General features: G+C 38.1%; 1 long non-coding RNA gene across 1 annotated transcript in view; it reads left to right on the forward strand.

Annotated features, from left to right (window-relative positions):
• Positions 1-26,490, forward strand: part of LOC132366439 (uncharacterized) — a 45,662-nt gene extending 19,172 nt beyond the window's left edge. The window contains exons 2-3 of the long non-coding RNA XR_009503441.1: positions 4,837-4,998; positions 26,415-26,490. This is a non-coding gene — a long non-coding RNA (uncharacterized LOC132366439). The remainder of the gene's footprint in view (positions 1-4,836; positions 4,999-26,414) is intronic.
• The last annotated feature ends 825 nt before the right edge of the window (positions 26,491-27,315 follow it).

The following is a 27,315-nucleotide window of genomic DNA, read 5'->3' on the forward strand; positions in this document are numbered from 1 at the left end:
CTTATGATGCTTTGTATTTCTGCGGTGTCTGTTGTAACTTCTCCTTTTTCATTTCTAATTTTATTGATTTGAGTCCTCTCCCTCTTTTTCTTGATGAGTCTGGCTAATGGTTTATCAATTTTGTTTATCTTCTCAAAGAACCAGCTTTTACTTTTATTGATCTTTGCTGTTGTTTTCTTTGTTTCTATTTCATTTACCTCTGCTCTGATCTTTATGATTTCTCTCCTTCTGTCAATTTTGGGTTTTGTTTGTTCTTCTTTCTCTAGTTCCTTTAGGTGTAAAGTTAGATCGTTTATTTGTGATTTTTTTTGTTTCTTGAGGTAGGCTTGTATAGCTATAATCTTCCCTCTTAGAACTGCTTTTGCTGCATCCTATAGGTTTTGGATCGTCGTGTGTTCATTGTCATTTGTCTCTAAGTATTTTTTGATTTCCTCAGTGATCTCTTGGTTATTTAGTAATGTACTGTTTAGCCTCCATGTGTTTGTGTTTTTCACTTTTTTTCCCCTGTAATTCATTTCTAATCTCATAGCATTGTGGTCAGAAAAGATGCTTGTAGATTTCAATTTTTTTTTTTTTTAATAAATTTATTTATTTATTTATTTATTTTTGGCTGTGTTGGGTCTTCGTCTCTGTGCAAGGGCTTTCTCTAGTTGTGGCGAGCGGGGGCCACTCTTCATCGCGGTGCGCGGGCCTCTCACTGTCGCGGCCTCTCCCGTTGCGGAGCACAGGCTCCAGACGCGCAGGCTCAGTAGTTCTGGCTCACGGGCCCAGCCGCTCCGCGGCATGTGGGATCTTCCCGGACTGGGGCACGAACCCATGTCCCCTGCATTGGCAGGCGGATTCCCAACCACTGCGCCACCAGGGAAGCCCCTAGATTTCAATTTTCTTAAATTTACTGAGGCTTGATTTGTGACCCAAGAGGTGATCTATCCTGGAGAACGCTCCGTGCGCACTTGAGAAGAAAGTGTAATCTGCTGTTTTTGGATGGAATGTCCTATAAATATCGATTAAATCTATGTGGTCTATTGTGTCATTTAAAGCTTCTGTTTCCTTATTTATTTTCATTTTGGATGATCTGTCCATTGGTGTAAGTGAGGTGTTAAAGTCCCCCACTATTATTGTGTTACTGTGAATTTCCTCTTTCACAGTTGTTAGCAGTTACCTTATGTATTGAGGTGCTCCTATGTTGGGTGCATATATATTTATAATTGTTGTATCTTCTTCTTGGATTGATCCCTTGATCATTATGTAGTGGCCTTCCTTGTCTCTTGTAACATTCTTTATTTTAGAGTCTATTTTATCTGATATGAGTATTGCTACTCCAGCTTTCTTTTGATTTCCACTTGCATGGAATAACTTTTTCCATCCCCTCACTTTCAGTCTGTATGTGTTCCTAGGTCTGAAGTGGGTCTCTTGTAGACAGCATATATATGGGTCTTGTTTTTGTATCCATTCAGCAAGCCTGTGTCTTTTGGTTGGAGCATTTAATCCATTCACGTTTAAGGTAATTATCGATATGTATGTTCCTATGACCATTTTCTTAATTGTTTTGGGTTTGTTTTTGTAGGTCCTTTTCTTCTCTTGTGTTTCCCACTTAGAGAAGTTCCTTTAGCATTTGTTGTAGAGCTGGTTTGGTGGTGCTGAATTCTCTTAGCTTTTGCTTGTCTGTAAAGCTTTTGATTTCTCCATCAAATCTGAATGAGATCCTTGCCGGGTAGAGTAATCTTGGTTGTAGGTGCTTCCCTTTCATCACTTTAAGTATATCATGCCACTCCCTTCTGGCTTGTAGAGTTTCTGCTGAGAAATCAGCTGTTAACCTTATGGGAGTTCCCTTGTATATTATTTGTCATTTTTCCCTTGCTGTTTTCAATAATTTTTCTTTGTCTTTAATTTTTGCAAATTTGATCACTATGTGTCTTGGCGTGTTTCTCCTTGTGTTTATCCTGTATGGGACTCACTGTGCTTCCGGGACTTGGGTGGCTATTTCCTTTCCCATGTTAGGGAAGTTTTCAACTATAATCTTTTCAAATATTTTCTCGGGTCCTTTCTCTCTCTCTTCTCCTTCTGGGACCCCTATAATGCGAATGTTGTTGTGTTTAATGTTTTCCCAGAGGTCTCTTAGGCTGTCTTCATTTCTTTTCATTCTTTTTTCTTTATTCTGTTCTGCAGCAGTGAATTCCACCATTCTGTCTTCCAGGTCACTTATCCGTTCTTCTGCCTCAGTTATTCTGCTATTGATTCCTTCTAGTGTAGTTTTCATTTCAGTTATTGTATTGTTCATGTCTGTTTGTTTGTTCTTTAATTCTTCTAGGTCTTTGTTACACATTTCTTGCATCTTCTCGATCTTTGTCTCCATTCTTTTTCGAGGTCCTGGATCATAGTCACTATCATTATTCTGAATTCTTTTTCTGGAAGGTTGCCTAGTTGTTTTTCTGGGGTTTTAGTTTTTTTCTGGGGTTTTATCTTTTTCCTTCATTTGGTACATAGCCCTCTGCCTTTTCATCTCGTCTATCTTTCTGTGAATGTGGTTTTTGATCCACAGGCTGCAGGATTGTAGTTCTTCTTGCTTCTGGTTTCTGTTTTTTTTAATGGTATTTACAGAGACTATTTATGTAAATTCCCCTCTGCTATGGTAGCCTGATTCTTCACATGGCCCCTGCTGTTTCAATAGCTATGTAGACCGGGAGCAGCTGTGGAATCACTCAGCTGTTTAACTCACAGGGACTCTGGAGATGATCTTGTCCAACCCCATTTCATAGTTGGTGAAACAAAATGAAAGAGGTTGAATTACTTGGCTCGTGCTTTTTATTGGCAGACCTTGAGCTAGAGCCTGGTTTTGTCAGTCTCAATCCAATGATTTCTTTTTTTTTCCTCTTAAATGAAGCTTTTATTTTGAGATTGTTGTATATTCGCATGCAGTCATAAGAAATAGTAGAGATCCCTTGTATCCTTCACCCAGTTTCCCCCAGTGGTAACATCTTGCAAAGCTATAGTACAATAATACTATAATAGTGCTACAATAGTAGTATAATAGTACTACAATAGTACTATAGTGCAATGTTGCAACCAGGATATTGACCTTGATGCAGTCAAGATGTAGAATAGTTCTATCACAAGAATCCCTCATGCTGCTATTTTACAGCTACACCCACTTTCTCCTCCCGCCGCCCCCCCCCCCCCCGCCAACCCACTCATTAACTGTTGGCACTCACTCTAACCTCTTCTCCATTTGTATAATTTTGTCATTTCAAGAATGTTATATAACTGGAAACATACAGTATGTAATCTTTTGTGATTGACTTTTTCCCACTCAGCATAATACTCTGGGGATTCATCTAGAGTGTTGTGTGTATCAGTTTTTTTTATTGCTGAGGAGTAGGGAAGGACCACATCAATGCTTTTCTCACTGATGATTTCTCTTCCAGTCTTGCGGAATTCTCAGCCATTTCCACTTTCAAGGTTAAAAAACATATTTTTAAAGAAATAGTTCAATTTTGACAACCCTCCTTTTATGCTTTGAGAGCCTTAGGAAAAGTAACTGTAAAGAGAGCAGAGAGTACAAAGTGCCCCAGCTTCCTTGTTTTGTGGTAAGAGTGGGGAGGACTTCAGAGAGAGCCTCCAAACTTCAGAAAACGCTTCCTGATGGTATGATGAGAAGAGACCATGTTCATGTGAGGCAGTCTCCTCAGGGACCAACACCTCAGCTATTAAACAGGGCAATACAATTGCAGATCCAATCCCCATGTCACAAAGGGGATTTGCAGGTGTCAATCATCATTACTGAAAGTGGAGTGTGGCCAGAAGACATGATTTAGCACCTTTCCACTCTCCAAATGTGCTGCGGGTTTTAATGACCTGAAATAGTTGAGATTTGGCTCCTGCCTTAAACTCTAAAGATAGGTTCATTAGGAAGGCAAGATGCTTGTAGGTGAAGAATGTGTTTTAATTCTTGACTTAAATTTTAGTTCAACTCACAGTGAGCTGCATGATCTGTGTCCTGTGAACATTTGGAGGTATACTCAGAGGTCAGAAAAACTTCCAGAATTTCAGAACTGTCAATTAAGAGATGATAGGTCACAAAGCCATACCCCAACCTTTCTTCCTTCAGTGTTTTTATCTGTTCTAACCATCTGTGGATGACTTGAAGAAACAGTAGTGGAGGGAGGAAGAAGTGGTCTAGAGAATATTGCAATTAAAGTATGGGGTTGGGGGAGCACAGTTATTTGAAGAACTATTTAGGTAAAAAGACAAAGACTTTGGAAACATAAAACAAGTAAAGGGGGGATATAATATAGCTTACAAAAATCTGATAGACAATTTTTAAGAAACTGTTTCTTAATGTAAAGTGAGGTACCTATTTGGTGTGAACCCAAGAAAGTTTGGGAATGAAAGGGTGGGGACGTCGGGAGCATGGGAGAGAGCCTTGTGCAGGGCATGAGGGACTCTTCTGGCTAAGTTGGGTAGAACTCAGGCACTAGAAAGGACTAGAAAGAACCAGAAGGAAAATACTGATTCATTTGGATTTTAATTTTCACATCAGCAGTTTTAATTTGAAGTTGCCTGTCTGAGACAGGCCGATAGATTTTCCTGCCAGTGCTGTGAAATCCGTTGTGAAGCTGAAGGGGTAATCTGAAAGGTATTAAAAAATGAACAGCTCGGAGAATCATTTCTGTAACTTCTGTAACTTCAGAAATAATTATCCTCCTTCAGAAAGCTAGGCTGCTTGTATCCCCGCCTGCTCTGATTTCAGATGCCGTCCCTGTGGTATGGGCTGGCTTTGAATTTTGCCCATAAACACTTAGACATGATTTTTATGTAACTTGTCCCTCTCTCTAGGGTCCCTCACTCCCAGAGGCCTGTGCTCATAAAAGTCAAGTCCATTCTTCCTGGAGTACAAAGTCACAACATAGGAGGTCTCGGCTGCTTGTTGGTTGGGGCAGCTGGGTGTGATGTTTCAGGAGATTATTACAAATTCCCTGGCACTGTCCACATTGAATGGTAAGTATGAAGGGTTCACCCAACTCCCCTCTGAGAGTCTGCTTCAAATTATTCTATCCTCACCCTCCCAGAAGTCCAAGTGCGCCACTTCTGGGCCCCCCAGGCGGCTGCTGTGGAATTGCTGCTGAATATTTACACAGTTTCTGTCTTCAGGCTTCAGATTTAACAGCAAAGCTTGTTGGTTTGGTAAAGCACCCTAGAGAAATCGGTGTTCTCCAGAGGTTCATTCTAGGGTCAGGTAGGCTAGGTAAATCCTCCAGGTAAAGAAGATGATGCAGAGGAGAATGGAGTGAAATGAATGGCTTCTCTGGGGGTGCCTTCAGCCCCAGCTCCTGGCATTGCAAGTGTAGAAAGGAACTGGTGCTAGTTTCCCAAAGAAGTTTATATTTGCCCAGTCTCCCAGGTAGGGATGGGAGCTCATGGCTGAAGGAATTTTGAATTGATGGATGCCATCTGCTTGAAAAAACAGTCCCTCTTCCACCCCTTCCAGCACCGATTTTTCACTTTTCCTTGCTCTCAGTGTCTTTTTATGGGGAAGAGGGGCTTAAAAGAAACAGCATAGAGATTAAGAGCATAAACTCGAATAAACCAGACTCCTTGGGTTTGAAACCAAGCTTTGCCACTTACCTTGTGCCCCTGACCTAACTATTCAATGCCCTAGTTTTTCCTCATCTGTAAAGTAGGAATAATAATACTTATTTCATTGGTTTTTATAAAGATTAAGTTTATAAATATATTCCAATTAGCTATTACTGTATAATAACTCCAAGTTTAGTGTGTTAGAACAAGAACACTCCTTTTATTTTGTTGCACATGGTTCTAGCAGTTGACTGGGCTCAGCTGCATCACTGAGGGTCTGTTTTGCAGTTGCAGTCAGATGGCGGCTGGGGCTGGAGTCACCTTGACCTCAGCTGGGGCTGTTGGTTGGAATACTTCCGTCTGGAGCCTCCATGTGGTTTGGGCTTCCTTGCAGCATGGAGACTGGGTTCCAAGGGCAAGTGTTCCAATAGACCTACATGGAAGGTGTATCGCCTTTAATGAATTAGCCTCAGAACTCACATGGTGTCACTTCTTCCATATGCCTTTGAATGAAGTAGCCATAAAGGTCCATTCTGGTTCAAGGCGAAAGGTCACAGATCCTACCACTGAATAGGAGGCGTGTCAGCATCACTCTGCAAGAAGAGTATAGGAGATGGGGTACCTAGTGGTAGCCATCTTTCAAAAAACCAATATGCTACAGAATGTAGGCCACGTAGAACAGTGTCTGGTTCAGGTGAATGCTCAGTAAGCATTTGTTATCATCATTTACTGGATTCCCAAATGGGACACCTAATCATATCTTATCCCAGCCTCATTTCTGAGGAAAATTTGGGGAAAGTTACACTTAGCCCTGTGGTTCTAATGATGCTACTACATACTTGTGTCTAGGGTTACGTGAGGGGGAACTCCTGGGTCTGAGGCTATTGTATTCTTTGGCAGTAAACCTGGAGGTGAAGGATGAGGAAGAAATTCAAGGCAGCCTGGAAAATGTGTCTGGGTCATTTGGTCATAGCATGATGAACGGCGATGTAGGAAAGCAAGTCCATTTCACCCCAGAACAGGTCACCTATAACTCTCCAAGTGACTCAGCATAATTAAGCTCCAGAAGGAGCTGACTACAGTCCCACCCTCATGTTCACTGAGGCTTGTAAGCTTAGGATAAAGTTGAGTAAAAATTTCCTTGGCACTGTGCAGCATGTCTCTGAGGTTGAATGCCCACAAAGACAATCACCTCATGGACATCCTGGGAAGGGTTTGTTTGACTTTGGGGTGACCCTCATCTGAACCTGAATCTCAAAGGCAAATGGATTAGATAGCTTAGTCATGGGAACCCTAGTCCAAAGGCAGAGCTTTAGTGCTTTTGTTGAAAGCAAGTGAAACAGAGGAAACAGCTTCTTATGGGCCATCTGCTTCTTTATAGACCAAATAGCACCAACAACAAGGCTTGGCCCCCGGGCAGTGTTGACAGACTGAAGCAGCTTTCTCCAGATGTGTGTGGAACCTCCATGACTCCTTTACCTTTTCCTAATATAATATCTGCCAATTTAAAACAGAAAGTTAAACAGTAGCCTTGTTCCTTTTCTTTGCAGAGTAAGGAATCTATATGACTGAAACAGAAAAGCAAAGCAACTAAAAAGTTTAGAGTGGCCCTAAAAATATTCAAATGTGAAAATCACCAGGAAGGCTTGCACTGTCTCTGTAGATAGCATTCAGCTATGTGTAAATTTACCTAAGGTTTTTGTCACTTATGTATAGCTCTTCTAAAGATCCTCATGGGGATTTGGGGATTAAATTAAGTACCTGTTAAAAATTTGGTAGTAACTCAGTAGTTCATTGTTAAGTCCTTGTGGATGGATTGCATTGGTTCGATGTTGATATGTAGGGAGTGAGTAAGAGCAAACAGCACAGACTTCCAGATGAGAGTCTCCCATTGGCTTGTTCCATCTGCTGGTGGCCTCAAAAGTCATCCTGGGAAGAACTGCCTTTCTGTAGACTGGCTGAGGGAGAAATGAGAGAATCAGAGGAGGTTATGGGTAGGTGAACGATTCTAATTGACTCATGCTCAAAGAGCAGAGGCCAACAAAGGATGAAAGGGGAAGAAAGAATAGGAATTAAAAAATAATAAGAGAGTTTACTGTATGAGATGGCATTGCCATCTGCAGACTGATAATATCTGATTATTGTTCTGGACTGAAATTTCAGGCTGAAATTCTTATCCCAAACCAAACCAAAGATTAATGTGTAATATTTTTGTAGCATCTGTGTCTTGGTTTGATTTCACCCAAAAGCAACACTGAGATAAGGACTTGGGTGCAAGTAGTTTATTTGAGAGGCAGTAAGCCCAAGTGAGGGAGTAAGGGAAAAGCAATAAGAAGTATGTTAATGAACTGTGGACATCTAGATCTCAATCCCCCAGGGGACACTTTGAGGAGCCATGTATAAAACATCTCAGAATTGTCCCACATAGAGATAAAAATCTGGGACATTTAGTCTTTGATTCCAGTCCCTATTGGTTGAGGTTTGCCCCTGAATATATTAAATTTCCATCTTTCTCCCTCCCTTTCTCCCTTCCTTCCTTCCTTCTTTTCTTTCTTTCTTTCTTTCTTTTTCTTTCATTCTTTCTTTTCTTTCTTTCTTTCCTTCTTTCTTCTCTTTCTTTCTCCCTTCCTTCCTTCCACCCTTTCTCTCTTTCTTTCTTTCTTTCCATCCATCGATATACTTTAGGCTTGTATGTTAATTGACTAGACTCTAGTGATAATATGAAAACCATGCCCAGTTAAAGTTTGATTGAATATATCCAGATAGATAAATAAGTAAATATTAATGGAACTATTCAGAAAAGCATAGGTGGCCTGTCCACACTTTATCTTATGAAACAGTATTACCTCATCTATCTGGAAGAAAGGGAGAAGATATTTTACCTTTCCACCCTCTGGTCTCCAGACAAAATCTCCAGTTTGTTTGAAAAGATAACTGGCCATTCATTCCCCTACTCCATGGATCTTACTTTTGAAAGAGCCAATGTGTTATACCTTCCCAAATTCACAATGCTTCTTCTGGATCCATTCAGAAGCTGAAACTTTTAAAAAAGAATAAAGCAGAAGGCATTCAGGGACTAGATAGGGCATTGAATCTTGAGAGATTTGGGCCCCTTGAATAAGACTAGGGAACTAGGGGAAGAGACTAGGCAGCGTTATATCCTGGGTATTGCTATTTTCAGCATACTCCAGTAATTTAGAGTATCAAAGAATCAAGTAATGGGGTTAGCAAGTCATTTTAATTCAATGTAGTAAAGCTGCATATGATGAAGGCCTGGTCAACACAAGAAATGAGAAAGAGGGCTTTGCTTATCATGTTGCTTTCCAGATGTTGATCTAAGAACCAGCACTCAGGAAGACAGGCAAACACTGAGGACTTTTTCCTTATTTGATGATGAATAACGAAAGAGAAAAAACAAGAACAATAATATAGAATCTATGGGAAGGCGAGGGAAGGGAAATATTCTGAATTCTCAGAGAAGGTATATAGTTTCAAGAATGAAGACAGTATATACCTAAGGATATATAAGGATATTTATGAATACGGAACCAGAAGAAGTTTAAAAAAAAATTGGGAATTCTCAATACCATTCAAGAAGACTCAGACTCCATGAAATAGAAATAGGAAATCATAAGGAGAGAAAAGACTGAGATAGGAAGAAAATGTGTTCATGGAAAAACAATATAAGCCCCTTTTTACAAAGGGAAAATATGAAATCTGAAATAATGTCTTCTTTTAAAAAGAGAGTCAGCTTTAAGGAATACTAAAAGGCAAATCTTCTGAAACTAAAAATGCTATGTTTACTTAGATGCTCTGCTACAAATTCCCTGCCCTGTTTTATATGGACACTGAGCTTATGAATTAATAAACTATAAAGAGCCTTTGTTAGTTGACTAATTAGCTAGAGGAAATGTTCTCTACTACTTAAATTTGATTAGTCTCCTTTCTTTATCATAAGTGACAAAGTCCTCTATTGTGTTTTCCTGTCATTCAAAGAAAAGCAAAATGGATGCCTTTGTCAAATTATTTTGTTAAAGAGTTTGTATTCATCAGTCTGGAATTTAAACATTACTGTTTTTATAAATATTAAAGTTGGTGAGACAAATTTTAGAGAATTGAAAAAAGATGTGGAACTTGGCTAGTGTAACAGTAACAGTAACAGTTACTTCACGATGACTATGTAATTTATTTCATATGTAAGAAACTTATATTGAACTTGCTGTATTTTTCTCCTTTCTTCTATCCTGTTTCTTTCTGTTTTATTTTTTTTTTCTCAATATAGATATACAGGGTAATTTCTGAAATTTGAGACAACAGACCACTATTATCTTTTCTCCACAATGATTTAAAAATAAAAGTGCTTCCAGAATTGCCTAAACCAAAAATATAATAATGGGACACTGGAAGTTAACAGAGAAACGAATACAATGGCAGTGAAAGCTCAATTTATACTGCAGAAACCTGGCTCAAACATGAGAGATTTTCCCAGGTTCATGGGAGAAAATGTAAATTCAAAGAAAAAAACCCAACATTATGAAAGTGAACATTATTGGCATGGAAATAGAGAATCAGTGATTTATCTTTAGAATCATAGGTGTTCCACGGAGGGCAGAAATAAAAACAATGAGGACAAAATCTGTGATTAAAGAAAAACTATATGGAACTTGAGAAAGAATGAGAGAGATAGAGAAGAGAGATGCAGATTGATCTGGTTCCTCACATTCCAGGCTAAATCAGTTCTAAGATCCCAACAAAGGGCCACATCCAATGGTGTGCTGGAGAAAGCTCATACTAGCTTGTGAAAGCTGCCTTTTAAATTTTAAATTTTCAGAAATTCTATGAGCTGGTCATTAAACACAGCCATTATTAAAAGTGAAAAGTTATAAACTTACAATTAAGTAAATTGTATTAAAAACAAAGGTAGACATTTAGGTTGCTTCCATGTATTGGCTGTTGTAAGTAGTGCTGCTATGAACATTGGGGTGTGGTATATATACAATGGAATGTTACTCAGCCATAAAAAAAGAATGAAATAATGCTATTTGCAGCAACTTGGATGGACCTAGATTTTATCATACTAAGTGAAGTAAGCCAGACAGAGAAAGACAAGTATCATATGATATCGCTATATATGGAATCTAAAAAATAAAAGATACCAATGAATTTATTTCCGAAACAGAAAGAGACTCACAGACATAGAAAACAAACCCAAAGGGGAAAGGGGGGAAGGAGGGATAAATTAGGAGGTTGGCATTAACATATACACACCACTATATGTAAAATAAATAACCAACAAGGACCTACTGTATAGCACAGGGAACTATACCCAATATTTTGCAATAACCTATAAGGGAAAAGAATCTGAAAAAAGTATATATATATGTATATATATATATATATATATATATATATATATATATATCTGAATCACTGTGCTGTACACCTAATATGATATTGTAAATCAACTATACTTTAATTTTAAAAATAAATAAAAGAACCATTAAAAAACAAAACAAAGGTAATAAATACTCAAAATATCATTCCGTAATTATTTAACTACATGTTACTGTTATCAGTGCTCTCGAGGTTCTTTACGCCTGTGGTAACTGTACAGAGGAAATGCTGTATAACGGTGGGCTGCCATGCGTCTTTCCCTACTCTGGGCTCAGTGATGTCACAGTGGTAATTTGAAATCAGCCATGGTGGGAATATTTATACCATTGGAATCAATAAAAGCTAAAAATCAGGGCTTGGTTTCTTGTTTTGTTGATTGTCTAGACTGCAGAAAGTAGATGGAGAAAGCATTAATAATGAAGATTAAACTTAAAAGTGTGCTGTGTCTATAGTCATCATATTGTGAATAGCACAAAAAAAAATTGAAGAAACATTCTTCTGGTATTCAAAAATTATCTACTGAGAAAAGAATTCACCCAGGTCACTGACAGATAAGTGAAGTTCTGACATAAGTTTCTGTGGTTTCACTTCTTATTAACATAAAAGAAACTATCAACCAACATTCATGTTGGAACTACATTAATTTTCTGATTGCAGCCATAGGATGTCTATATAACAAGTGTTCAGTAAATATCAAAGAAGTCATTCAATAAGAACCAATTAGTTATATGGGATTTAAAGAGAATTATAAATTTTATTATTTACCACTTGTGTGCTATGCATCCTATCTGTCATTAAAATTTACAGTAAACACACAGAGGTATATACACACGCTTTCTTTGGAGAGCTTGTTTTTAAACATTTACCAGGACACTAGACGCCCCCTTACTTGCAGCTTCACTTTCAGTGGCTTAAGTTACCTGCAGTCAACTGTGTCTGGAAATAGTAAGTGGAAAATTCCAGAAATAAACAATTCCTAAGTTTTAAATTGTGCATTGTTCTGAGTAGCGTCATGAGATCTCCCGCTATGCAGCTGTGTCCCACGCGGGACAAGAATTATCCCTCTGTCCCGTGTATCCTGCCCATCCATCACTTAGCCACCTCTTGATCATCAGCTTGACTGTCCTGGTATCACAGTGTTTGTGTTCAAGTTATCCTTATTTTACTTAACAATGGCCCCAAAGCGCAAGAGTAGTGACGCTGGCAATTTGGATCTGCCAAAGAGAAGCCGTATAGAGCTCCTCTTAAGTGAAAAGGTAAAAGTTCTCGACTTAATAAGGAAAGAAAAAAGATTGTATACCGAGTTTGCTAAGATCTATGGTAAGAACGAATCTTCTGAGAACTTGTAAAGAAGGAAAAAGAAACTCGTGTTAGTTTTACTATCACACCTCAAACTGCAAAAGATACTGCCACAGTGCGTGATAAGTGCTTAGTGAAGATGGAAAAGGCATTAGATTTGTACAATATGTAAGATATTTTGAGAGGGAGAGAGCACACATTCATATAACTTTTATTACAGTATATTGTAATCATTCTATTTTATTATTAGTGGTTGTTAATCTCTTGCTGTGCCTAATTTATTACATAATTTTTATCATACATATGTATGTATAGGAAAAAACATAGTATATACATATATATGTATGTGTGTGTGTGTGTGTGTGTGTGTGTGTGTGTATATATATATATATATATATATATATATATATGGTTTAGTACTATTCACGATTTCAGGCATCCAGTGGGGGTCTTGGAATGCATCCCCGGAGGGTAAGCGGGGATGACTATATATAAATTGCCACATTCTCTCAATTTTCATGGATTACAAGGACAAGGGGAAAAAATTGCTCAAGCAGCAAGGTAGGGAAAAGATGATATCAACAAAGGGAACAAAAATGATGCCTTTTTCAGATGATTTTTGGAGACACCAAAAGCTAAGAGACAATGAAGGCAGCTACAGAGTCTGGGGAGGACACTTTGTGATCCAAGAAGAAACATACAGTCAGGATATCTTTTGTATGTGAAGGTCAGGGAATGACATCTTATGTTATCCAGGGACTCCAGAACGATTTCTCCAGCATACCCTTCTTGAAAAACTTCCATGACTGTCTCCTCACTAGCCAAGAAATAATCAAAACGAGGAGGTCAAGAATGGGAAAACTTCTAAGAGGAAGCCCTGAAACAAGCTAATAACAGAAGAGGAAATAATTGCTGTACATTTTGTTACAAGCCAAATGCAACTAAAATATTAAAAATTACTAAGTTAGAGGATAGAATAAAATAACTTAAAACAATTAAAAAGAAGAGAACTGAATAATGATCATAATTTGTTAGTGTTATATTGATTTCCTGGTTCAAGATGTCTAATATGTAGAGAGCCAGGCTTTATAAGCTCTGTAATGTTATTTCTTGAATGTTTTTAAAAAGAATTTGCTTTATTCCCTCAGTTTCCTAAGAAATATCAGTTTTTCTTATCTTGTTCTGCTTGCCATCTTTTTGCCTTGGATTGTTTGTAAGTTGAGATAATTCTACTTTCTATGGCACTTTTGTTAAATGACTTTATTCCCTCTAATTTAGAACCATATTGTGGCTCCTATCCTCTTCCATTTACAATAAATTTATTTTTTTTATTCACCATAAAGATATGTTTATTTGCTTTCAGTAACCTTATTTGGATATTCTTTTTAAAAAATTTTATTAAGACATTGTTTTAGAGCAGTTTTAGGTTCACAGCAACATTGAGCAGAAGATACTGAGATTTCCCATATAAACGCTGTCCCTACACATGCATCACCTCCCCCATTGTCCACATCTCCCACCAGATGGGTACATTTATTACAATTGATGACCCTACATTTGATACATCATTATCACCCAAAGTCCATAGTTCATATTATGCTTTACTCTTGATGTTGTACATTCTATGGGTTTGGGCAAATGTATAATGACATGTGTCCATCATTATGGTATCATACATGGTATTTTCGTAGCCCTAAAAATCCTCTGTGCTTCGCCTGTTTATTTCTCCCCTCACCCCCAGCACTTGGCAATCATTGATCTTATTACTGTCTCCATAGTTTTGCTTTTCCAGAATGTCATATAGTTGGAATCATACAGTATACAGCCTTTTCAGACTGGCTTCTTTCACTCAGTAATATGCATTTAAGGTTCCTCCATGTCTTTCTGTGGCTTAATAGTTCATCTCTTTTTAGTGCTGAATAATATTTCACTGTCTGGATGTACCACAGTTTATCCATTCACCTACTGAAGGACATCTTGTTTGCTTCCAAGTTTTGTCAGTTATGAATAAAGCTACTATAACATGTGTGTGCAGGTTTTTGTTTGAACATATGTTTTCAACTCCTTCTGGTAAATGCCAAGGAGTATGATTGCTGGATTGTGTGGTAAAAGCATGTTTCTTTTTGTAAGAAACTGCCAAGTGTCCTCTGAGTGTCTGTGCCATCTTGCATGCCCACCATCAATGAATGAAACTTCTGTTGCCACACCCTTGCCAGCATTTGGTGTTGTCAGTGTTCCAGATTTTGGCCAGTCCAGTAGTTGGATTGTGGTATCTCATTGTTGTTTTAATTTGCATTTCCCTGATGACATATGATGTGGAGCACCTTTTCATATCTTATTTGCAATTTTATCTTCTTTGGTGAGGTGTCTGTTAAGGTCTTTGACCCATTTTTTTATTGGGTTGTGTTCTTATTGTTGACTTTTAAGAGTTCTTTGTAAAAATATATCTACATATTTTTTCTATTGCTCCCTCTTCATCATATTATCTGTAAGGTCTAAGATATATTATTTACCAAACTTCATTTTTCCTGAATGCCTAAAACCCAGGTAACACTGAATAGGCTCACCTCCCCCCAGGTATAATTTTAAGATCTCTTCTCTATGAAGTGTCAGATAGCATGTTATTCAGGTAGAGGAAATGAGGCAGAGAGCCAAATAGCATAACAAACTTTGCTAATATTCTTCATCTTGCCAATCAGTACTTACTGATGCAGTACCTATAGACTCCAGGTGTCCAGCTCTTGCCTTAGAGATAAGGAGATGGAGAGAAAGAGTTTTCAAGGGGAACTGTTGGTTAATCACAGGCCAGAATCTAAGGCTCCTTACTCTCAGTTAACTGGTTAAAAAGTGGCCTTGGTTTTTTACTTAGAAGTGAGAACTAACAATGATGAAGCATTGAAGAGGAAGGAGACAGTAAGGGCTAGAAGGGGCCTCCTGGTGAGCCTCTGTTTGCTGTGATCTAACCAGTGGTTAAATTACCTCATGGGTACCTCTCCTGCTGGTTCATTATCCCTCCACTAAGCCTACTATGGTCTGGTCCATATTTTACTATCAGATCCATCCCCTCATATAAGTGACTTTCTTGGTATTTGATGTTTTTACGTCCCCTGTAAGGGGTCCCTTTGTTTCTCCTGACAATTTCTATCACTTCATAGTTCATTCTGAGTTACCTTATGTTCCTCTTAATGGGCTTATTGCCAAAGGGCATTGGCTAGATGCATCTTTGAATATATATGGCGTGCTATCTTTATTTCCTTTTCTTTGCTTTTTCTGGGTTTATTTCAATCCCAGATTATTGGAGGCTCTTCATATTTAACTTCTAGCACTTCCTAGTTTGGGCTTGATTTTTTTAAAACCATGTTAACGATCTTTAAGTGTACAGTTCAGTGGTGTTAAGTTTATTCACATTGTTGTGCAACAGATCTCCAGAACTTCTTCATCTTACAAAACTGAAACTCTATACACACATTAAATAACAACTCCCTCTTTCCCCCTTAGGTTTGATTTTACTTTATGGAATAACAACATGCAATAAAACAATTCTCAAGGAAGGAAGCAGCTCCTAATTCCTAGGACCTAGTCTTTTGTAAAGATGGAGATGTTAGGATGGTTATTTTTAAATTATGATGGAGAAAAGGCAAAAGATTTATTCAATCTGAAGAGAAACCAGAGTATTTTCTTTTTTAAAAAAGATTGAAGTATAGTTGATTTACAATGTTGTGTTAATTTCTGCTGTACAGCAAAGTGACTCAGTTAAATATATATATATTCTTTTCCATTATGGTTTATCACAGGATATTGAATATAGTTCCCTGTGCTGTACAGTAGGACTTTGTTGTTTATCCATCTTATATATAATAGTTTGCATCTGCTAATCTCAAACTCCTAATGCTTCCTTCCCCCACCCCCTGTCCCCCTTGGCAAACACAAATCTGTTCTCTGTATCTGTGAGTCTGTTTTTGTTTTGTGGATATGTTCATTTGTGTCATATTTTAGATTCCACATGTAAGTGATATCATATGGTAAATTATGGAGAAAAAACTCATCCTTTAGAAATTTTAATCCCTTTGGGTGCAATAGTCATCACATATCTATATCTGTATCTATATCTATATCTATATCTATATCTACTGGTTGAATGATACTTGGCCTCTGAGTCATCAATATTTTAAATACAAACCCACCATAGCCAAGAATGATGTGCAGCACACAGGACCCAGACATTTTTGCAGGAACTCTTAAATATATTTGTATTTACAACACCCACTCCTCCTGGTGTTCTAACTTTATGCAATTTCTATCTATGAGACAGCCCTAAATCTTTCCATTCCCAGAGGAAGCCTGCCATCTGTTCATCAAACTTAAGAGTAGTTGGAGGGAGCAGCTGCAGTTTCTATCTGGATTTGAGTGTGTATGTGTTAGTCATTAAGAAAAAAATTTATGCTCATTTATGTCTTGAGTCATAACTATGCCATCAGTTGACTCCAACAAAACTGTCAATGCCAGTCTCAAGGGAGCAAGATCTGAGTTCTGTTCCCAGCAATACTTTCCTGGTGGATTTTGGGCAGCTCATATCAAATTCTTTCTCGTTGTCTCCATCTAAAAATGGAGAATGCTTTTTAAAAAATTTCACCTTTTCCTCTTGTTGAGAATAAAGTGGTAGCTCTTTGATTTCCTTCCTTATTTTTTCTGAATAGAGTAGCTTAAGTTCATCTCTGGGAGCCAAGTTCTCCTTGAAGAGATAGTCTAAGGAACTATCGTGGCTGAGGGATAGGAAGAGCCTTGGAGATCCAGTGGTCCAGTACTCCTCAGGTTTCAGAACTGCATTTTTTCTTGCTAATTTTTGCAGTATCTTTAGATCACCTATTATATGCTGAATATATATTTAAATAGATTTCGGACTGACTTATTTTTAACACTCATCTTTGTCCTATGTAAGAATATCTGTAAATTATAGTTTAGATGTGCCATTAAGCTTATGTTACAAACTAAAAAATATAGAATTTATAAATATACATATTCCCCAAATTGCATTAAAATAAACACATGATTCTTTTTTAAAGTTATTTAAAAATTTTTTGATATGTAATTGACATATAATATCAGGTTCAAGTGTACAACATAATAATTTGTTATGTGTGTATATCGTAAAATGATCAGACAATATGTCTAGTTAACATCCGTCACTACACAGAGTTACAATTTTTTTCCCTTTGATGAGAACTTTTAAGATCTATTCTCTCAGCAACTTTCAAATATACAATACAGTATTGATAACTATAGTCACCGTGCTGTAAATCACATCCCCATGACTTACTTATTTTATAACTACAATTTTGTATCTTTTGACTCATTTCACCCACCCCTCTGCCTCTGGCAGCCACCAGTCTGTTCTCTGCAAACACACAATTTTATTCTTAAAATAAAAAATAATGGATTGTGTGCCACCTAAAATCAGTGGCTCACATGTCATATTTTGGGAAACACTGATCTAAACCAGCTCTGTCAATTTGTACACATGGAAACTGAGCTTCAGAAAGTACAAATGACTTCATAAACTCCTTTAGCTAATTAGAATCCAGGGTTTCTGACTTCAGTTTTCTCAGGCATGGAAAAGTAAATGAGAAAAGCATTGTGGGTGACAAATCTACTTGGAATTTAGTTAGGAGAATTTGGGGAGATGAGATAGCTGGGAAACATAGTTTGGGAAACTTCCAGAGGATCTTGGATGCTAGGTGTAAGAGTAGAAACTTCTCCCTGGGCTACAAAGTCTTAACCCTGGGATCCAAGGAGCATCTAAAATTATATGTGAAGTTTAATGGATTTATGCACATGGATATTTGGGTGGGACGAGAGCATTCCTCCATAAAAAGTTAATAACTGTTGCTCTTGGCAATGGAAGCTATTTTGGTTCTCATATAGGGGAATACATGTGTTTTGGAAAGATCACTCTGGTACAAAATGAGAAATGGAACAGAGTGAGGACTGCCTGAAAGAGAGACAGCAGCAGATGACTGAAGCCATTCCAGCAAAGGTACCTGAACAGGGCTTAGGGCATCACCCCTTTAGGGTGGACTCAGGAACACAGATGTAGGTAACAGTGAGCCAGAAAGACTCACATTGGTTTTCTTCCTCTATTTTCTGAGGATCACCCAAGGAACCAAACTGAGTGAGAAAATTACATAATGCAAATATCAAAACAACTCTTGGTTTTTGTGTGTGCCTGGAGGTGGGGGTAGGGCAAAGGAGGGAGAGGAAAAGATGGTAAAAGGAGAAGCTTCTGCATCATTGGAGTGCTGCTTATTTTGCAACTAATGGGGGCACACAGGGAGGGATGTTTTCTGTTACTTTTGCTTGAGGGTTAATCATTTTAAAGCAACTGTTAGCACCTACCTCTTTGAGAGTGTTGTAGTTCCCCAAGCGTGAAAAACATATTTAACAAACAAGGTAGTCCCATGAGTCCCCTGCTGTGCTGGGTGCTTCTGCAGGTTATTTTACTTGGAAAGCACAACTGAAGAAAATTGTTTCTATTGAAACTTGAGCAATGCAGAATGAGGGTTTATTCACTCATTTACCAAGTGTTTATTGAGTGCCTATTATGCTCATGGCACTGATGGACACTAGAGCCGCAGAGAAGGAGAAGTCAGAGTCCTTATCTTTAAGAAGTTTACAACATATTAGGAGTAGCAAAACAAACGAATGCATTTATCTACACACGTGGACACATTGCATAGCAAGTTAAATTAAGAAAAAAAAAACAATCATACACCTGATGACTAATTATATATCATCTTGTGATAGCTTTTCTTAGGAGGAGCACCAGTGCTTTTATTCTCCCCAGAGATCATCATCCTAATTTTTCATTGCAGTTTTATTGAAAAACTGAAAAAAATAGACTAATCAAGAGATGACAGAGAAGAGTAAATGTAGAAAGAGACAGTTACTTGGGGACTTACTGATTAATGACATAGCCTTCACTTGGAATGAATAGCTTTGCATCTACCTCAGGTTGCTACCGGAGGAAAGCCACCACAATTATTATTTAATACTTTGGAGGTGACATCTATGTTCAAGAGACTGCTTCATAAATAACAGGCTCCCATAAATAATGAAGACCTAGTCTGCTTTAGAAAATTGCAACTGAAAGTCATAAGTGGCTCAGAGTAAGAGAAAATAAAAGATGGAGCATTCAGTAAAGCCATTTGTGGCTGGGCTGACTGGACTCAGGAAATGCTGATGGAGGAGGTCACAGTGGGTAACAGAAAGCTAAGATTGAAGCTGGGGAAACTAAGGTGAAAGTTCAGTTAGGGAAAATCAGGAATAGATTTTCTCCAGCTCATATATAAGATATCAAATATTCCAATGAGCCTTTTTGACCTCCCAGCAATACGTTTAAGAACTTTCTCAAAGATGGCAAGCTGATCTTCTGTGTTACCACCCTCATGACTGCAGAAGCAAGTCTTTTTAATGAGAGTAATATGAATAATGTCAAGCTCAATCTGTTGATAGCATGTGCATCGGTTAGCTATTGCTGTAAAACAAAGTAACCCAAAACTAAGTGGCTAACAATGACAATCATTTAATATTATAGCTTTTATTTCTGCAGATTAGCTCTGGGTTTGGTGGGTGGCTAGGCTTGGCTGAGGTGGCTCTACTCCATGTGACTCTCCTCCTCTTGGGAAATACCTGGACGTGTACTTTTCATGGTGGTGGCAGAGGTCCAACAAAGCAAGTAGAAAGCATGCAGGGACTCTGAGGACCGTGACGCATCATTACTTTCCCCTCAGTCTGTTGGCCACAACAAGTGAAGGGGTGGGAGGATATACTTCATCTACATAATGGGAGGAAGTAGGAAGTTATATGCAAAGGGTGTGGATATAGGGAAGTGGATATAGGGTGGTGAAGAATCGGGGGATAGTAATTCTGTCTCCCTATTGTGTCAAGATGGGAAAGACTTGGATACAAATTTCAACTCTATTGTTTATAATTAAATGTCTCAGAGAGGTTGCTTAATCTTTCTGAGTCTTCATTTACTCATCTTTAAAACTAAATAATAAAATGTTCAGATTTTGTTTGTAAACCTTCTGGGACTTAAACTAAATTATCATTTTTTCCTTTTCCTATTTTCTGTGTATGGCCATATGTTTGCTATTATCAAATTCTTGTAATTATGCGCACACCCACTCTTTTATGCTGCTCAGGACTGACTCTGTCACCTTTCAAAGATCTGTTACTGACAAAAAGAAAATGGAAAAAAGGAGAAAGTGGAATTGTTCTCCAGGAATGTAGTGTCTAATAATGCAAAGCTGGTTAGGTGAAGGCATTCTCTTTTGGTTTTCAGAGTGACTATCAACATCATCTAATAGCTTATGCTCCTACCCAGAAATCTGAAGGATTTACTTTCCTGAATAATTAGTATGTTTCCAATATAACCTCCAGTGATTAATATCAGACCACTATTTGATATCGGCAATGACAATAATGTAAGCCCTACTTCCTTGTCCAGTCCAAAGGAAGGTCTCCAAGGGAATGTATAACTTCTGCATGGAGGATCATTTTATTCAGCGATTAGGAACATCAATTAAGTAGCTGGGCGTGTCATATATTGTATCTCATTTAATCCTTAAAACAGCTCTGGGAGGTACTTATTTTACAGATGCAGACTTTCAAGCTTAGAGAGGCTGGGTAACTAGCTCAAGGTTGTATAATTAGTAAGTTGTAGTAGCTAGCCTCAAATACAGATCTAATTCTAAGGTCTGTTATTAAGCACTTTTTTTGTTGTTGTTTAAATAATCTGGAGTTGAATTCCCGATTTAAAATTTAGAATTAAATAAACAATAGATATCATCTTTGATGTCAAAAAGAAAAAATACAACCTATCACCAAACACTAACCACAATGAGTGTCACTTAAACATTCAAGTCACAATAATTTTGCTTGTCTTTGAAAAAATTTTAAGGCCTGTTTGGAAATGATTTGAATGATCCAGTTCTCTTTTTAAAGCAGGGGGAATCCCGAACTGATAATTTCCCCTTTTTTTGTAAATTTCCCTGAGGCAAGTAGAGGCCTTCTAAATTATTTGACTGACCTTAGGCCAAATTGAGATCATTCTTTTCCAAAATAGCCATTCAGCATGTAAAGATTTGAAAGGCCTGGCTAAAGATTTTAATAATGAGAGTCTGGTAAAAGACATCTCTCTAAAGTAATTCTCTCTCTCTCTCCTTCTCTTTGTCTTTTATTCTTTGCTTTCCAACATCTCTCTTTTAGTTCCTCTCCTGCACTAACTCCTCACTCAAGGAAGTTTCAAAGTTAAATTTGGGGTCTGGGTGGGGAAGTGATTTGAAGCTATGAGCTTTGTCTTAGACCAACTGGTAGCCCCTGAGGTCTTATTTTCTTTGTTTTCTTGAGCAAATGCCCAACAAAACTTGTGTTGTCTGCAACCCAGCTGGGGAATGAGCAGGCAAAGTTAGTGAAACGTGAAGATTTATAGGATAGCAGAGAGTGGAGAAGTATTAGTACCCAGAATATGCCAAATGTGGGGTGAGTTAGCTCCCACAGCTGAGAACCAGATCTATTTCCTAAAAGCAAATAGGGAGCAAATTGTTTTTTTCTTGGATTTCATGGCACCCTGGTCCTACTCTTCCTCTCCGAGCTCTTAGGCCACCACTCCTCATTGTCTTTCGCATTCTCTCTCTCTCTCTCTCTCTCTCTCTCTCTCTCGCTCTCCTCTGCCTCTAAATGTAGATATTCTTAGGATTCAGGCCTGGACTTTTTTTTCAGTTCAGTTTACACTTATTTTATTGGGTAATCTTATGTGCTAACAAAGTTTTACATATAATTTATAATCCAACAATTTAAGGTCGTTTACTATCTCTAGCTTGGATCTTTCTTCTAAACTTCAGATCCACATATACAACGGACAAATTGATGCTCCACCCAGGTACCTCACAGGCATTTTAAATGCTACATGTTTGAAGCTTGCTTATCCTCTTTCATCCGCCCCCTTTTGACCATGCTGTCTTAATCAATGCTAACTCCATCTACCTGGATGCTCATGCCAGAAACCCAGGAGTCATTCTTTTCCTTTATTTTCTCTTTTAAAACAGTAATTTAAAGTTTATTCCAGCTATAATACCGGTTTCTCTGGCATGCTTCAGAGCCCATTACCAAGACATTCTGCTGTACTTGTCTGTCTGATTTATGGATCTGTTCAATTTCTGGCACTAGGGCATCATCTGAGTTTCGACCAGACAGCAGTGATAAAATGGGTGGAATAACTTTAGAAATAGTTAAAGCAAGAGACCACTGTGTTCCTAAGACAAATGCCCTCATTATTACTTCACGTTTGGGTGATAAAATAGAATCATTACCATTTAAATTTCTAAGTATTATTTAAAATTTAATATTATGTTAATATTTGGATGATGAATTCTTGTTGTAAGCGCAATTGTCAAAAAGAATATACATTGACAAGGGCTGTCATTAGGGCCTGTAATTGTGGCTTGCCAATCAGTCGCAGGCCAAATGGCTATGCTCCTTATTAGTGGTTTTAGTGCCAGGTCTGTGATTTTCTCTTTAGTTTTCCACTCTTTCAGTGTGGATGTCCAAACTCTAGGGTGGTGGACAGAGGCTGTCCTTTTGCCTCATGCCATCTTTGTTGAACTCAAGTGATAAATGGATGGTAGGTTGGAGGGGTGATGGGTTGGGAAGTGGATCAGGAATGAGGGCAAAGAAGGGAAAGTGGAAAACTTTATACCATAGAAGTCATCCCCAACACCTCCTCCCCTCCGCCCACTCTCCACATCCAATCCATCACTTGACCTGGCAAAATAAAGCTCACACCCACCAGTCTTCCCCATTCCACTAGCCACCATGATCTCCCTGGACCATTGTAATAGCTTGGTAGCTATCTGGAGCATCTTCCCTCTTTCATTCTCAACCACCTTGATCCATTCCTTAAACTGTAGCCAAAGTGAGCATTTAAAAAACATAAATCAAACTGTCTTTTTCTTTCTTCAAATCGTTTCATGGTTCCCAACTAAACTTATGATATAATCTAAAATTCTTAGAGTGTCCCCCAAAGCCCTTCCCAACCTGACTGCTTCCCAGACTCCTTCACCAGAGCCCTCCCTTTTCCTCTTTACACTCCAGTCACGTTTTCTTCAACACACACAAAGCTTCCCACCTCCAGCGGGGGGCGTGCTCCTCTCTCTGCCAGGATGAGCTTCTGTTCTCTGCAGAGCTAATTAACTCCCACTCCTCCTCCAGGGCTAGGCTTAAATGTCACTTTCTCAGAGGGACAGTTCCTAAATTTATTGATCTAAATTATCATCCTCTGTTATATCCTCCCACAATGCTTTTCTTTATAATCCTTATCAAAATTTGTAATTTCATATTTATTTATGCAATTACTGTCTCCCCTACCAGCCAGTGGCCCCAGAGGGCAGAAGCAGTATCCACTTTGCTATCATTAGCACATGTCTAGCATGTGGTAGATTGGCAATAAATATTAGTTGGAATAAAGGTAATATAATTTTTATTATAAATTAAAAAATATATTCTTTTTCCTGAAAAATCTAACTTTTAGGGGGATCTTTGAAGAATTTATCATGTAAGTCTCCATATAAAAGACATTATTAGATAGTACAACAGATAATGTATGCAGTTTGGATTTATAAGAAATATGGAAATATTCATTAAATTGATATTAAAATTAAATATTGGCTATGTTTTAATCATAGAAAGAAATACTTGTGTAATTGGTACCTTGAAGAGCAGGACTCTTGGGATATATTCAAAAAGCATATTTATTTTTTATTTGTCTGTTTAAAATATATTCAATGGAGGAAGTGTTTCCCTGCCCTGGTTTACTTTTACATACTAACAATAAAAAATAATTGTACAATCACAACCTCAGTTTCAATTCAGAAATTAAGACATCCAGTTCCAAGTAATGATCTAAACTCTGAACTCGATTTAAAGATAAAGTGTTTCAACTTCCCTGGCTGGTAGTTTCCTTCAGGCAGGAAGGCAGGGAAGGGGAGGTTTCACCCTTCTCTCTCATTTCCCAAGTTGGGCTTCCATCCCTCTTTCTTCCATCCCTCTCTCTTCCCTTTTTGAGAATTCTTGGTTGCATGTCCTGTGAGGTGGCCAATACACATGTACATATGGAGAGGGAAAGAGAGGGAGGGAAGGAGAGGAAAAGAGAGAGATAGAGAGTTATTTTAAGGAATTGGCTCACGTGATCATGGGGGCTGGCAAGTCCTTACTACTTGTTGTCTTTTGTCATTTTGACGATAGTCATTCTAATGGGTGTCAGGTAATATCTCACTGTTGTTTTTATTTACATTTCCCTGATGATTACTGATGTTGAACCCCTTTTCATGTACCTGTATGTCTTCTTTGGAAAAATGTCTATTCAGTTCCGTTGCCCTTTTTTATTAAAAAATAAATTTATTTATTTTATTTATTTATTTATTTTTGGCTGCATTGGGTCTTCATTGCTGCGCACAGGTTTCTCTAGTTGCGGCAAGTGGGGCTACTCTTTTTTGTGGTGCATGGGCTTCTCATTGAGGTGGCTTCTCTTGTTGCAGAGCACAGGCTCTAGACGCATGGGCTTCAGTAGTTGTGGCATGCAGGCTCAGTAGTTGTGGTGCATGGGCTTAGTTGTTCCACGGCATGTGGGATCTTCCCAGACCAGGGCTTGAACCTGAGTCCCCTGCATTGGCAGGTGGATTCTTAACCACTGTGCCACCTGGAAAGCCCCCATTGCCCATTTTTTAATCAGATTGTTTGAGTTTTGCTATTGAGTTGTAAGAGTTCTTTATATATTTTGGATTTTAGCCCCTTACCAGATATGTGATTTGCAAATATTTTTTCCCATTTCATACACTGCCTTTTTATTTTGTTGATTTTTTTTTTCTTTTCCTGTGCAGAAACTTTTTAGTTTGATGTAGTCCCTCCTGTTTATTTTTGCTTTTGTTGCTTTTGCTTTGGGTGTCCAAAAAAGTCATTGAAAAGACCAATGTCAAGGAGCTGGCCCCCTACGTTTTCTTCTAGGAGTTTTATAGTTTCAGATCTTAAATTTAAGCCCTTAGTCCATTTTGAGTTGATTTTTGTGTATGGTGTAAGACTGTAGTCCAGTTTCATTCTTTTGCATGTGGCTATCCAATTTCCCCAATATCATTTATTGAAAAGAGTATCTTTTTCTCATTGTATATTCTAGGCTCTTTTGTCATAAATTAATTGACTATATATCCATGGGTTTATTTATGGGCTCTCTATTATGTTCCACTGATCTATGTGTCTGTTTTTATTCCAATACCATACTGTTTTGATTACTATAGTTTTGTAATATAGTTTGAAATCAGGACATGTGATGTCTCCAGCTTTCTTCTTTTTTCTCAAGGTTGTTTTGACTGTTGGGGGTCTTTTGTGGTTCCATATGAATTTTAGAATTGTTTGTTCTATTTCTATGAAAAACACAATTAAAATTTTGATAGAGAGTGCATTGAATCTGTAGATTGCTTTGGTAGTATGGACATTTTAACAATATTTGTTCTTTCAACCCATGAGCACAGGCTATCTTTCCATTTATTTGTGTCTTTTTCAGTTTCTTTCATCAGCATCTCATAGTTTTCAGTGTACAGAACTTTCACCTCCTTGGTTAATTTATTCCTAAGTATTTTACTCTTTTTGATGCAGTTGTAGATGGGATTTTTTTAAAAAATTTCTCTTTCTGATAATTTGTTATTATTTACATATGTCAAAATCCAATCAAAGATTGAAGTCATCTGGATGGGGATTATAGACTCTAAGCTAACTTGAAGATTAATAATAATATGAGCAAATTTAGGGGATGTAGGTTATGTGGCCTTCTTTTTAAATTTTGGCACCATTAAAGCATTTACTATAAATAGAACTCTTCCTATCAGTATAAGACAAAGATTTAGGCCTATTTAAGGCTGATGTCCTCTGGTTATTAGGAAACTTCAGCAAACTAGGAAGATAATCAATGCTCCTTCCCCCCAGTTATTTAGAATGAAATATTTGCTTCATTACTGGGTATGCTGGCATATTCTCTTATTCCCTGTTTATTCTTGAGGTTCATGTTTCTCTTCTATTCACTTTACTTTCTGTTCTAGGAGGTTGAGATCTATCAACTGGACCAACCAGGCTCCTTTCCTTTCTGAAGTGCAGAGGGTGCCAGAGGAGATAGAGGTAAAATTTTTTTCCCCATATCTCCCTCCCTGCCAGGCTTTAGGTTGGTAGTGGCTGAGTTCCCCTATCAAGGCCACAGTTCCTGTCAGGTGACTGTCCAATAACTACAGGTCTTACTGCACTCTGCTAACTGCTCCATTTCTTTAGACCTAGGTATGATAGTCAACCTCTTGTTGCTAGCCCTGTGGTTCTTCACCATTCTTGTGCATTACTACCACACTTTTGTCAATAGTGTCTTAACTAAACCCTTCTCCATTACCGTGTTTGAAAGTGCCATCTGTATCCTGCCGGCACCCTAAATGGATTACATAATTGGTACCAGGAGGGGTCCCTGTAATGAACTTTTTTGTTTTATATATAGTAATCTTTTATTTATTTATTTATTTATTTATTTATATATTTTATTTTTGGCTGTGTTGGGTCTTCGTTTCTGTGCGAGGGCTTTCTCTAGTTGTGGCAAGCAGGGGGCCACTCTTCATCACGGTGCGCGGACCTCTCACTATCGCAGGCTCACTTGTTGCGGAGCACAGGCTCCAGACGCGCAGGCTCAGTAGTTGTGCCTCACGGGCCTAGTTGCTCCGCGGCATGTGGGATCTTCCCAGACCAGGGCTCGAACCCGTGTCACCTGCATTGGCAGGCGGATTCTCAACCACTGCGCCACCAGGGAAGCCCCTGTAATGAGCTTTTAAAATGGGTTTCTGGAATTGAGAGTCTGACATATTTGATGAATATATGAATAAACTTTTTCCTTGCTGGGGGGGAATGGAACATTGGTAATCCATAGTATGTGGTGCCATCATGATTACTCAAAGTATCACCAGTAGC

The sequence above is a fragment of the Balaenoptera ricei genome, chromosome 5, assembly GCF_028023285.1.
Source record: "Balaenoptera ricei isolate mBalRic1 chromosome 5, mBalRic1.hap2, whole genome shotgun sequence".
In the NCBI taxonomy this organism is placed as follows: Eukaryota; Metazoa; Chordata; class Mammalia; order Artiodactyla; family Balaenopteridae; genus Balaenoptera; species Balaenoptera ricei.